This window comes from Sus scrofa, chromosome 1 (assembly GCF_054392235.1).
Source record: "Sus scrofa isolate SSC_HxYL_T2T_F1_AM1 chromosome 1, Sscrofa_HxYL_maternal_Yorkshire_Landrace_v2.0, whole genome shotgun sequence".
Lineage (NCBI taxonomy): Eukaryota > Metazoa > Chordata > Mammalia > Artiodactyla > Suidae > Sus > Sus scrofa.
The window spans coordinates 115,589,333-115,603,252 of record NC_139383.1 but is presented as its reverse complement, the minus strand read 5'-3'; the positions used below and the strand labels follow the sequence as shown (position 1 = coordinate 115,603,252).

At 36.4% G+C, this 13,920-nt stretch overlaps 1 protein-coding gene across 12 annotated transcripts in view; it reads right to left on the bottom strand.

Annotated features, from left to right (window-relative positions):
* The window catches only part of WDR7 (WD repeat domain 7), a 375,641-nt gene that overhangs the window by 136,317 nt on the left and 225,404 nt on the right, over positions 1-13,920 (bottom strand). The gene's annotated exons all lie outside the window — the stretch shown is intronic.

Genomic DNA, 13,920 nt, shown 5'->3' with positions numbered 1-13,920 from the left:
AAAAACACATACATATACACACATATAAACAGGCAATTCATAGGAGAACTAAAAATGGTAAACATCAAAGAAAATCAACCTAAAGAGTTTAAATTCAAATTAAAGTAATAATAGATAGAATTTTTAATCATTTATATTGGTAGACAAGAAAAACATTATTAATATCCTTAGAATGAAACAGATATAGAAAAAAAGAAGAGTAAATAAGCTCATACAGATTGGAGAACACTCTGGTATAGCTCCAAATTTAAAATACTGATAAACTTTGATATAGGAGTTTACTTATAGGAAGTTACCCAACAGAACACTCATAAGTACACATAATCCCACACACAAAAGTGGCGATTTTAATACTGTGTTTCTGATAGTAAAAGCTGGAAACTAACTCTATAACATTACGATGTTTCAAGGAGTGATTTTCTTAAAGTTTAACCTGTTTGGGTTTGCTGAACTTCTTGAATCTGTAAATTTATGTCTTTCATCAAGTTTGGTAAAGTTTCAGCCATTATTTAAAATTTTTTTTTTCTGTCTCTTCTGCTTCCTCCTCTTTTGGGACTCTAAAAGGTCTCCATGAGACTTTTTTCTTTTTTTGTCTTTTTAGGGCTGCACTCACAGCATATGGAGGTTCCCAGGCTAGGGGTCTAATCAGAGCTACAGTTGCCAGCCTACGCCAGAGCCACAGCAATGCCTGATCCAAGTGGCATCTTGCACCTACACCACAGCTCACGGCAATGCCAGATCCTTAACCCACTGAGCAAGGCCAGGGATCAAACTTGCAACCTCATGGTTCCTAGTTGGATTCATTTCTGCTGCACCACAACAGGAACTCCAAGACTTTTTTTTTTTTTAATTGATCACAGAATATTGTTAAAATGAATTAAAGAAGATCTAAATAAATAGTCTCATATATCACATTCACAGACTAGAAGGCTCAGTATTGTTAAAACATCAATTTTCTCCAAATTCAGCTATAGATACAAGGCAATTCCAATCAAAAATCCAAAGGCTTTAAAAAAAAAATTGGCACAGAGATGCTCAAATTTTATGAAACTACAAATGACCTAGAACAGTCAAAGCAATTTTACAATGGAAGAACTAAGTTGGAAGACATCTACCTAATTTCAGAATTACCTGAAAGCATAAGTCATTATTAGTTAACAGACAGACATGTAGATTAATGAAACAGAGAAGAGGAAAATAGACCCAAACATCTAGGATCAACTGATTTTCAAAAAAAAAAAAACCAAAAAAAACCCAAAAAACAAAACCGAATAAGGGCTTTTGCCAAATATTTTACCAAAAATATTTTCAACAAATATTGCTAGGATTCATTTTCTGCAACCCTTAGCTCACATCATACTCAAAAATTAATTCAAACCGGAGCATAAAGATAAACGCAAAAGCTAAAATTCCTAAAAGAAAACATATAGGAAAAAAGATCTTTGAGGGTTTGGAGTAAGCAAATATTCCTTAGAATATAAAAAGCATGAACTATAGGACAAAATAGTTGATAACCTGTATGTCACTGAAGTCAGAAAACTGTTCTTTGAAACACATTGTTAAGGTAATCAAGATAAGCCACACAATGGGAGAAAACACTTCACACATATAAAAGTTTCCTTAGACAAAGCAAAGGTAGAGGACACCCACAAGACCTACACACTGTTGCTTTCCAAAGTCCTTAAACCAATTTACATTCCACAGTAAGTCTGAGAGATGTCTCATTGCTCCTAATCCTCACCAAAATTTGATGTTAGACTTTAAGTTTTCACTTTGGTAGATGAGAAAAGATAGTTCATTTGGGTTTGAATTAGCATTTCCCTTATAATAAGGCTCATCATCTTTGCATAAGTTTATTAGCCATTCTTATTTCCTTTTGTGAAGTGCTTTTTCAATCTTTACCCATTTTTCTGCTCTGCATTTGTCTTTTTCTTATACATGTGTGTGTGTTTGTTTAACCATCTCTTGTCAGTTACCTATGTTAAAAGTACCTTTTCCCGCTTTGTGGTTTTACTTTTCTTTTTTTTTTTTTGTCTGTTCTAGGGCCACACCCACGGCATATGGAGATTCCCAGGCTAGGGGTCCAATCGGAGCTGTAGCCGACGGCCTACACACAACCACAGCAACGCCAGATCCGAGCTGCGTCTGTGACCTACACCACAGTTCACAGCAACGCCAGATCCTTAATCCACCGAGCAAGGCCAGGGATCGAACCCACAACCTCATGGTTCCTAATCAGATTCGTTAACCACTGAGCCACGATGGGAACTCCCTCTTTTTTTTTTTTTTAAAGGTATTACTGCTTACAGGAGTTTGTAGTTTTAATTTGGTCAAATTTAATCCATTGTCTTTATTATTTGGTTGGACTTTCTGTCGCCTGTTTAGAGAACTGTTCCTCATTCCAAGGTCATGTTTTCCTGTATCATCTTTGTAAATATAGTTTTAACTTTCATATTTGAGTCTTTAAATCCATATAGAATCAATTTTTTCAGCTATGATGGGCATGAGGGATTCAATTTCATTATTCTTCCTTATAAAGAGCCAATGGTAAGTATACTACTTATCAAAAACTCTATGCCTTATTTCACTGATCTACAATGCTAGGTCTGTAAGGAATCAAATTCCTGTTTCTGTGCTATCTATTCTGTACTATAGGTCTATCCTGCACCAAGATAACACTGTATTAATTACTATAAATTTATAATAACTTTTGATATAAGTAAGGGCAATCCTTCCACCCCATTCTTCTTCTTTAGAAATGTCATGGCTTTTCTTGGTCCACTGTCTTTTCATATAAACTTGAGAATCAGCTTGTCAGGTTCAATAACAAAAAACAATAACAAAAACCCTACTCGTATTTTATTTGGAATGGTAGTGAATTTATGAAAACTGATATTATGATACTGGGTACTCTTATCCATAAAGTGTGTTATCTCCCTATTTATCTCTCTTTCAACAAGATTTTAAACTTTTTTCCATCAAAGTCTTGCATAGTCTCTGCTAATGCCTAAATAGTTTATATTTCTACAGTACTATATAGGTCGAGTTTTTTTATAATTACATATTCAAGGAGTTATAATTAGGATTAAATAATATTTATAAAGTACCTAAGAAAGTGGCTACTACTATATGTTGTTTATTGAATAAAACCAAATAAATCACATATTCCATTTATCTCTGGTGTGTTATTTTTAGAATAATTTTGACTAGCTATTAAAAGAATGGTGTTGAGATTTTTAGTGTTTGTGTGAGATTCACATATAAATTTGGGAACAACTGAGATATTTACCACATGGAATTATCTTTGAGATAATTCCAGGAACCCCATGCCTTTGTATTTACTCAATTATTACTTTATTTCCCTTGGTGACATGCCGTAGTTTTTTTCTACATTTCTTAAGTTTGTTCTTAGCTGTGGGCCTTCTAAAAGTTGCCATAATTATTGAGATTTTTTAAATATTTATAAAATATGAACATCAATTTATCATTTTAATTACATGAATATCCACTCACTGTAAAAGAAAAAAATCCTTTTCAACAAACAAGTGTTTCCAGTAAATGTTTCCTACCCCTCAATTCCTTTAATTATTGGATAAGGTGAATATTTTTTGTCATCTTCATTCCTCCATGATAAAATGACTGCACGTAGTCCTATTCTATTTTGCTTTGTTTTTAAAGGTGAGTTATCTTGGACTTCTCATTGTGGCTCAGCAGAAACAAACCCGACTCATATCCATGAGGATGTGGTTTGATCCTTGGTCTTGCTCAGTGGGTTAAGTAAGGATCTGGTGTTGCTGTGAGCTGTGATGTAGGTTGCAGACGTGGCTCAGATCCTGCACTGTTGTGGCTGTGGGGGTAGGCTGGCAACTGCAGCTCCTATTCAACCCCTAGCCTGGGAACTTTCATATGCAGCCAGTATGCCCCTAAAAATAAATAAATAAATAAATACGAGCTGTCTTTTTCTTCCTGGCTTTTCAGCTCTCACTAGTTTGAAGAGTCTTTTAAAAATGATGATTCTCTACATCTTCTATTTTGTTCAGAATTATATGGAAAATATACTGATTTTTGAGTATTTGGGCCATCTGAATATCCTTAAGTGATAATCACTACCATGACTGCTGTGTTTAAAAACCTCACGATAAAGGGATAAGGGAAGAAGCTGGAAGTCTTGGCAGTAATCCTGGTGGGAAAGGAAGGTTTCTAACCAGGTTGATAGTAATAAAAGTGGTAAGAAGTAGCTGAATTTTGGATATATTTTGAAGGTAGTGCCAGTTAAGACTTCCTGATGGATTAGGAGTGACTCTAAAACCAGGAAGAAAATAATCAGCAACTAAGGTGGGAGAGGCCAAAGCAGGTTTGGATGGGCGAATCAAGAATTTTGACTACCACTGAGTTTTTGAAGGATGTATAATTTTTAGTTTTCTGAGTTTTTTTGTTTGTTTGTTTGTTTAAGAGTCTAGTCCTGTTTTTGGCAGTTTCTCTTTGTGGATACAAGTCACACCACATTTCACCTTCTAAAACACACAAAAGTCCGTGCTGCTGCATCTGAAGTATTAAGAGCCCAGGCAGTCACCAAACCATCTCTACAAAGCCCCAAGACTCCACAGAACACAATCTGAAAACCGAAGGTATAAGGGAGGAGCTCTGTATTTATTGATTTCACACAGGTGTTCGGGTCTTCTAGTGGACCCGGCTCTGCAAGCCCCTAGTTGAACTGGGGAGCACCAACAAGTGCACCAGCATTTACTGTATGATCACAGAAGCCAGGGTCTAAAGCAATCAAACAGTCTTAGGCTCCCTACCATTCAACAGGGTCGTGGAAATTATGTTTTCTAAAGACATGGCAGGGAATCTACAAACAAGTTTACAAATGTTTCTGTTCCGTTCTTACCAAAAGGCTTTCTAAGAAAAGCATCAAAAGTTCTGCAGCTTTTGAAAAGGTTAGACTAGATGTGCTCCTTTATGCCTTTTTGATATAAGTGTTTGAACTTCCAGAATACAACATGTAAATGAAATATGTTAATTACACTGACCCTGGCGCACATACATATTAGAACATATAAATGTTGAGAAGTCATTCTGCAGAGCTGTCAGAAAACTTCAGATCAAGGATATTTAAATACTAGATATAAGAAAGTCCTATGCAAAAAAAAGGTGGGGAATGGAGGGGGTAGGTTTGCCACCAGCAATACAATGCTAAAACCAGTCACTGAATCTGCAATTCAGTCAAGGTAACTAGTATATATATTAGATGGTTGGCAGAGACTTATACCAATGCTGCATTATGTTCTAGGACAAAAAATTGGGATAATGCCTTTATACTACATTCTTATAAGAATATAGATCTCAAAGTATCACATATGTTATAGATGTCTATTTAGCTACTGAAATTATTTTTAACAAAGTCACCTCAAAGCCCTTTTGTATATTAAATGGCAAGAAAGGACCACTAACAAATTTTTCAAATAATGTACAGGAGGGTAGCAATTATTTTTCTGTAAAGAGCCAGATAATATATATTTTTGGCTTTGTAGGCCATACTCAGCCCTGTTGCTGTAGCGTGAAACAGCCACACAGTATACAAATAAACAGCCTACAGTAAACAAGTAGGTGTGCCTGTGCTCCAATAAAATTTTATTTGGGAAAAAAAAAAAAAAACCCAAAAAACCCAAAAAACATGGAGGGGGCTAGATCTGATCCACAGCTATGGTTTGCTAGTTTGTGGCCTACAGGGCAACTATATCAACATAACACAAGTTCACAAAGCTGGACATGTGGGGGAAATGTGTTTTATAGGAATAGCTATAGCCTGATAAAGCTGCTATGAGGTACCCATAAGGAGGGGTAGCAAAAAAATAAACATGCTCAGCTTCAAACCTGGCATAGCAGTGGACTATTAGAACCTATAGAGGCAGAAAGAACAATTGGCATAGAGCAGTGAAAATAAGACAGGCAAGGTCAAGTGGCAGCAATAAACACAAGCCTTCTTCTGTAGTTAGAATAATTATGAATCACAGTAATAATGTCATAGAACTGTAATTTTAGATGGAGGTGGCCTTAGAAATAACCTTGTCCAACTTAGGTATCATATGGAAAGGGAACACAAAGCCCATAGTGTAGTAAATTAACAAAGAGAATTTCAAACCAAGGTATTTTTGGAGAATAAGGATGGGATTACATCACCAAACAGTGTCTGTAATGCAAGTGTCAGATCTCAGTTGCAAACGATAAAGCTGTTATACAGCATAAATTATTTATAAGTAAAAACAAAAGAGTAGTGAAATTTTCCATTTGATCTGAGCTTAGTATGCTGATGTGGTTAAAATGAGAAACAAGGTCATAAAGGTATAGAAATTCGTCCAAATAAATAATATACAAATATATAAGAATACAAATAATTACAAAAACACTTAGTGTTTAATTCAACACATATGGGCAAAGAAAAGTATATTTTTACATAAATCCTCTGGGAACGAATGTGTTTTACTTCAAACAGTGGGAATCAGTATGTATTGTAGAAAATCAGGCTAAACTACCTAAAGAGTTAGCTTGTGAGTAATATAAATGTCATTTATTCACTCTGATTAGTTTGATTATATCTTGCACTTTAAAATATAAAGAAAATTAGAATTTGTGTATTAAGGTAGTTTGGTGACTAGAATAATCATAGACCACTCAATTTAAAATAACTATGTCAATGAAACTAGAACACACCCTCATACCATGCACGAAAATAAACTCAAAGTGGCTTAAGACTTAAATATAAGACAGGACACCATCAAACTCCTGGAAGAGAACATAGGCAAAACACTCTCTGACATCAACCTTACAAATGTTTTCTCAGGTCAGTCTCCCAAAGCAACAGAAATAAAAGCAGAAATAAACCAATGGGACCTAATCAAACTGACAAGCTTTTGCATGGCAAAGGAAACCAAAAAGAAAACAAAAAGACAACTTACAGAATGGGAGAAAATAGTTTCAAATGATGCAACCGACAAGGGCTTCATCTCTAGAATATATAAGCAACTTATACAACCCAACAGCAAAAAGGCAACAACGCAACTGAAAACTGGGCAAAAGACCTGAATAGACATTTCTCCAAGGAAGAGATACAGATGGCCAACAAGCACATGAAAAAAATGCTCCACATCACTGATTATCAGAGAAATGCAAATCAAAACTACCATGAGACACCACCTCACACCAGTCAGAATGGCCATCATTTTAAAGTCCACAAATAACAAATACTCCTGCACTGTTGGTGGGAATATAAGCTGGTACAACCACTATGGAGAATAGTATGGAGGTACCTTAGAAAACTATACATCGAATTACCATATGACCCCGCAATCCCACTCTTGGGCATCTATCTGGACAAAACTCTACTTAAAAGAGACACATTCACCCGCGTGTTCATTGCAGCACTATTCACAATAGCCAAGACATGGAAACAACCCAAATGTCCATCAACAGATGAATGGATTTGGAAGATGTATATATATGTACAATAGAATACTATTCAGCCATTAAAAAAGAACAAAATAATGCCATTTTCAGCAACATGGATGCAACTAGAGACTCTCATCCTGAGTGAAGTAAGTCAGAAAGAGAAAGACAAATACCATATGATATCACTTATATCTGGAATATAATATATGGCACAAATGAGACTTTCCACAGAAAAGAAAATCATGGACTTGAAGAACAGACTTGTGGTTGCTTAGGGGGAGGGAGAGGGGGAGGGAGTGGGCTGGATTGGGAGCTTGGGGTTAATAGATGCAAACTATTGCCTTTGGAATTGATTAGCAATGAGATCCTGCTGTGTAGCACTGGGAACTATGTCTAGTCACTTATAGTGGAGCATGATAATGTAAGAAAAAAGAATGCATACATGTATGTGTAACTGAGTCACCATGCCGTACAGTAGAAAAAAAACAAAATAATGTATTGAGGAAACAAAAAAAAAAAAAAAAAAGAGAGAGAAAGATTAAAAAATGAAAATAAATAAAAAGCACTATGCAAAATAAAATAAAATAACTATGAAAAGAGTTCCTGTCACGGTTCAGTGGTAACAAATCTGACTAGAGTATCCATGAGGATGCAGGTTCGATCCCCGTCCTCACTCAGTGGGTTAAGGATCCTGGCATTGCTGTGGCTGTGGCGTAGGCCGCTGGCTATAGCTCTAATTCGACCCCTAGCCTGAGAACTTCCATATGCCGCGGGTCCTTCCCTAAAAAAACAAAACAAAAAAACTAAGAAGGGTTCCATAGTCTACCGAGTTTCTCTATTCTGGCTACAGATGAGGATTACATATGAAGCTTTAAAAATAACACAGATGCCCAAATCTCACCCCTGACTTTCTGAATAGGAACTCCAAGGTTAAGGCTCAGACACATGCATTTTTAAAACACTCTACGTATGATTTAGTGCATAGCCAGAGAGAAGAATTACTGTTCTAAACAAGGAAGATGTGATGGCATGCCAGTCAAGTGACATCTGGAACCAAGATGATTTTCAAACATAAAATTATAAATGAGAAGTGGCAGTAAAGAACAGAGAATGCTGAGTTAGGACAATAAGAGTGAGGTGGCTAATGGGAGGTGGACACACGAGGGAAAGTAAAGAGAAAAGCAATCTCTAGGGCCACAGTAGTGGCTCAGCAACACCCTCTGATGACTGATTTGTGACCAATGAGATGACCTATTTTTTTCGTCATTGCTTATCCCAGCAAATAGCATGATGCTTTCCCCATCACCATTGCTGCCTTTTTTCTCCATAACTTGCCACTGCTAGTACTTTTGTTATTAACTGCAATTTGGTGACTTTGTCCTAATCTTACTGATAAAACATTTGAGATGCGGCTGTTAACTTTCTTCCCTTAATGTGCAGGAAATAGATTCATTATAACATCAACCTCAACCAATATTAATATATTCATTAAATAAAACATGCACAGTTAGAAAGCACACAGACTATTTGGGAGATCGTTTTCACGACAGTAGATCGCAACCAAAGAAAACCAATCACAGCACCAGAACAGTATAAAACTCTACAGCTTTCAGAGAAGTAAAACATTCATGAGATATCATCTAACGGAGGCCTGCACTTGGTATTACAGTTGAACTAATCGGGGGAGGGGGGGCGCATAACTCTATCTTGTTTTTAAAAATCAAATAATACAGAAGCAATTTATTCCAACACACTTTGGGGGTTCTTATCCATTTTTATTTTAATGATTTTCTGCTGAGAATTGAATGGAATCTGGGGATCCTTTTTCCAGAACAGAAATGCAAAAGCATATGGGCATAGCATTTTCCATGTAACATCAGCAATGCACCTTAGGTAGCTGAAGAACCCTGGCGTTGCAGTATTCCTAGAGACCCAATGTGGGGGGCGGGGGGAGTTCATTTTTTTTCTCTAATCTAAATGTTTCACACCATTAGATGCCAATCATTTCATAAGACCAGAGATGTGGATTTCGTACATGTTTATGGCACCAGCACATCCCAAGACAAATGATTCAACAGTGTTCACATCTCCAGGTGAGCTGTAGCCTGCTGAATCCCCATCTTTTCTGCACCACTTCTGACCTGTACTGCTTAAAACACAAGACAACTGTGTGAAATGGTAAAAACACACTGACTGAGATTGGAAGACAGGTGTTCAAGTCCAGTATAAAACTCTACAGGATTCAGAGAAGTAAAACATTCATGAGACAGCGGTATGACATTAAAACATTTAGCAGTATGATATTAAAACATTTGACCCATGCCTTCAATTTATTGTCTGTATGAAGAAAGTTTAATTTAATTTTATTAATCTTTCATGACTACTGAGCAGAGCTTCAGTTGCCTCATCTGATAAATGAGAATAGTATTCAATTGATAAGTTTAGAAGATGAAATAAGATAATACATGTAAGAGCATAGGAAAATGTCTGGCACAGGGTAAATGAGTAGTAATCAGCTATTATTAATATGCCTCACACTGGATAAAATAGCTTTCTTGCAGGAGAACAAGAGATAACATGTGGAGTTGGAATAAACAGTGTGTTAAATACATGGTAGTGCTTCTCTCCATGTCTGTGGATAGAATGGGGAACTGGGGGACACATGAGTTAGTGACATGCTGAGTGGAAGCCTGAAGAGGCCACTCATTTCCTCCCCTCACGATTAAAGCACTCATTCCCCAAGCTCCTGGGGGTGTTTGTGGCTGAAACGTCTCAGCTAAATCCCTCTCTGGGATTTGTCCTAGGGTGGAGAGAGATGCCTGCCCATGGTCACATTCCTTCCTCAGGGCACCCCTGATCCAATGACTGATTGACATAGGGACATAAAGGCTAAGTCCTTAACCCCAATTCAGGACAAGCCTGAAGCACTACCCTAGCTCCAGAGTTTCCAAGCACAGCTGAAGCTTTCTAGGCAATTCAACTACCTCCCCTGCCCAACCCTGCTTCTTTCACTCCCTAAAGGTACTGATCCCCCACACACAAGTCTGTCTCAGGATCGGCTGCCTGGGGAAGTGACTTATGACACTTGCCCCAAATCAGAAAGCTAATGAGACTAGGCTCTTCTAGGGACGTGTCAGCATTAATTCCACAATTATAAAATGAGCAGAAGAGACCAAAGGAAAGAATGAACCAAAAGTTCTATAAGGTAACATTAGAAACAATTCCCTAAAATATTCTAATAATGCCTCACTTGTGGATCAGAAGAAAAATGAAGATTCCTATTCAAGTTGAGCTGATGAAAAACAAGAGAGCAACCATTCATCCCTACACAGAGAGGAAACTGGAAGGGGGATTTCCTGGGATGCTTTTCATTTCCCTTCAGAAGCGGACACTAATTGGACCAAGGGGCGGGGGGGCTTTAAAGAAAGAACAGCTCCTGTGCTTTATTTTATATGAGAGACAACTACAACCCAGGGGGTCACTTTGCTTCCCAAGGGTACAAAGTCACCGAGCAGCCTTGTCTAGGCTTCTTAATAATCTTCAGAGTTCTTCCTTTGTCTTCAGTATATGATTTTGACATTTTATGTAAAGTATAACTCCCACAAAAGATTCATATATATTCAATCATAAGTATAAAACATATTATAAAACTATATATGACTTTTGAATTAGGCATCAGTATCTCTCCCTCTCCATCAATGTGGATAATTGGAATTTGACTATGTCATGAGTTTTCACAGAATGGCTTTACAAGCAAGGTTAGAACACTAGCAATTACAGTTCATCAAATATTGTATCTTAATGGCCTTATCTCAGAATGAAGACAATAATTATTGTCTCATTCAACAGGATGCCATAAAGACTAAATATTTAATGGTAGCAATACATTCTAAAGCCCACTTAAACAAATAACATAACAATACATACAGCAACTTCCAAGAGATTAACATTATATCAGGTTAATATTACGTAGAACTGATTGAAAAGAGCCCAAGTAAGATGCAGGAACATTTAGACATCTGATTATTTCCAATCAAGAGAACACTCTCTAAACCAATAAACAAATTTGATCAAGACATTCCAATTGTTAAAAATCCCTGTGGTAGGCAAATCTACCACGAAGGACACTAAGACCTTTGAGGAAACAGCAGGTTAATAGGATGAAAGTTAAAAGCAAACCCATGGTTATCTTTAAAACAGTTCAAAATTATTAAAGTAAAATAAGGCAACCACAGTAAGTGAGGAAAATATCAAGGACATTTTATACATTTGAATTTATTCCAACAGGTCATTTTTACATGTGATTTCTGCTTCCTAGAAACCTCTTGGAATCTGTCTTTTGTTTCAATAAATAATTATAAATGTTATTTGCTAAGAAACATTACCTTCTGTCCTTCCCACATCTACCTTTTTATCCAAAATGCTCAGAGAACAAACCTGGTACTAAAGACTTCACTATTTTAAATGTTTGGGTAAATTTTATCTATCTTGCTTGGGAAAATTGAGGTGGCTACAAGCAAAAGTTCCTCCATAGCACAGCTCAGCCCAGGGTTTCCCCCATGTCAAAAACAGGCTTTGGGACCCCTTTACTGTAGTTCAGCTCCATGACTTTTAACAAACCAAAGCACTGTACTAAGGCCTTTCAATTATTTTATCAATCTCCAAGGCTTCTCTTGAAAGAAAAAAAAAAAAATCTCTATTTCTATTCTGCTATAGCTTTTTAAAAACTGCCTCTTTTCCCCTAACCAATTTGCTCTTTCTCTAGTTACAGCGGTAACAATTTGCGGATTAAACTACAATAGTCAAAGAAAAGACATACTGAAGCAGATTCATGAATATTAGAATTTTGTCTAACATGAATATTAGAATATTAGAAATTCAATGAAAATAGGACTCATCTAGCTAAAATAATGTGGTATAAACTAATCTGCCTAGCAACCAGCCAGTGGCTTGGGTAGAATTAGTCAGCAATTCATTCATTTATGATGTTCCTATATTTATACACATGTACTTATATTAAGCTATGTGAAAATTCTCGAGAAACAACATTTATGTTCACTTTTTTCACAGGCAGGAAAATATAAAATACAAATGAATGCTGTCGAGATACTATATAAAACATGTTGGACCAAATCAGTAGTCTTCTCAATAAGTAATCCCTTCAAATGGAAACATCTTAAGACTTTTCAAAGAATATATAGTTTTATGACAGTTAAAGGAATTGATTTTTGGATGCTAAATATGCAAATGAATACTTTCCCTAAAACTGTGAGGGTAGAAATTTTCTCTCTTCAAGGAAAATAATCAAGGATGTAAGATTACTGATGTTTAAAGAAAAGCTTGTCATATAATTTTTTAATGGGTGATGATGATGGATATCAAACAGTTACTCCAAGTATTGTATTGAACATACTAAAAAGAACAATCATTTTATTTTTCAAAGTCAATATTCATAATATCCTCAAAATTCTTTTACAAATGTGTACACTTACCATTAAAATATTTTAGCTGTCCATATAAAAATGTGCAAGGGATTAGACATTCCTTGATACTCACTGAAAAAATGGGGAGCCAGAAAGTTTGAAACCATGAGGCTAAACCGTGTCAATGTTTCATTAACCTCTAATATTCTAATATCAAGATTCTGATTGAGCCACTATACACAGAAGCCCTAGGCTCTCTGGAGTGACAGAGAAAGGTTGAGCCAAATTAAAGAGCCCTTGGTAGAGTGGGTGACATGACTGGAAGACAGGGAACTTGAAGAACCTGAGAAAAGATAAAGGGGGGAAGTGGATGTGCCTGGGTGGAAAATGGAAAGAGCATGGCTTGACAGGTGGTAAGAAGCCTGAGTTCAAATTCAGCTTTTATTATTTTTTGGCCGAGCCACTTTGAAAAAAAATCTTAATTTCTATTTTGACGATCAAATGCAGAGATAGAAAAGAAAGTGCTTTTTAACCAGAAACCATTGAGTGGTAGCAGTTTATATAATGGTCAAAAGCATGAGCTCTAGAACCAACAGACTGTGTTGAGACAAAAACTGCCACTTCCTGGAGGTCTAATGTCAGCCAGGTTAACAAACCTCTACCCTTCTGTGCTCAATTAGCCTTATGCGTAAAATGGAGATAATTGAGGAACCCACTTTATAGTGTTATTATAAGGATTAAGTGAGTTAATGCACGAAAAAGAGGTTAAAATTGCGCTCAAAGAATTATGTAGTTTGTCATTGTTGAGGTTGATATTCTTCTTATTACTCTCTAATTCTCAATGCCAAATTGAGATCAAGAGATTACCAACCACTAATAAGTATTTGTTGGATTAAGAGTCTAAAAAGGGATCGGAGGGGAGAAGGCAGGCAGCTAAGTCTGCAAGAGAGCTTTAATAATAAAAGCCACTAATATGGCTTCTTGGTTCTCAGCAAAAGTAAGTGACAGCGATCCAATGAACTTCTCTGCTGCCATAACTGACAAAGTA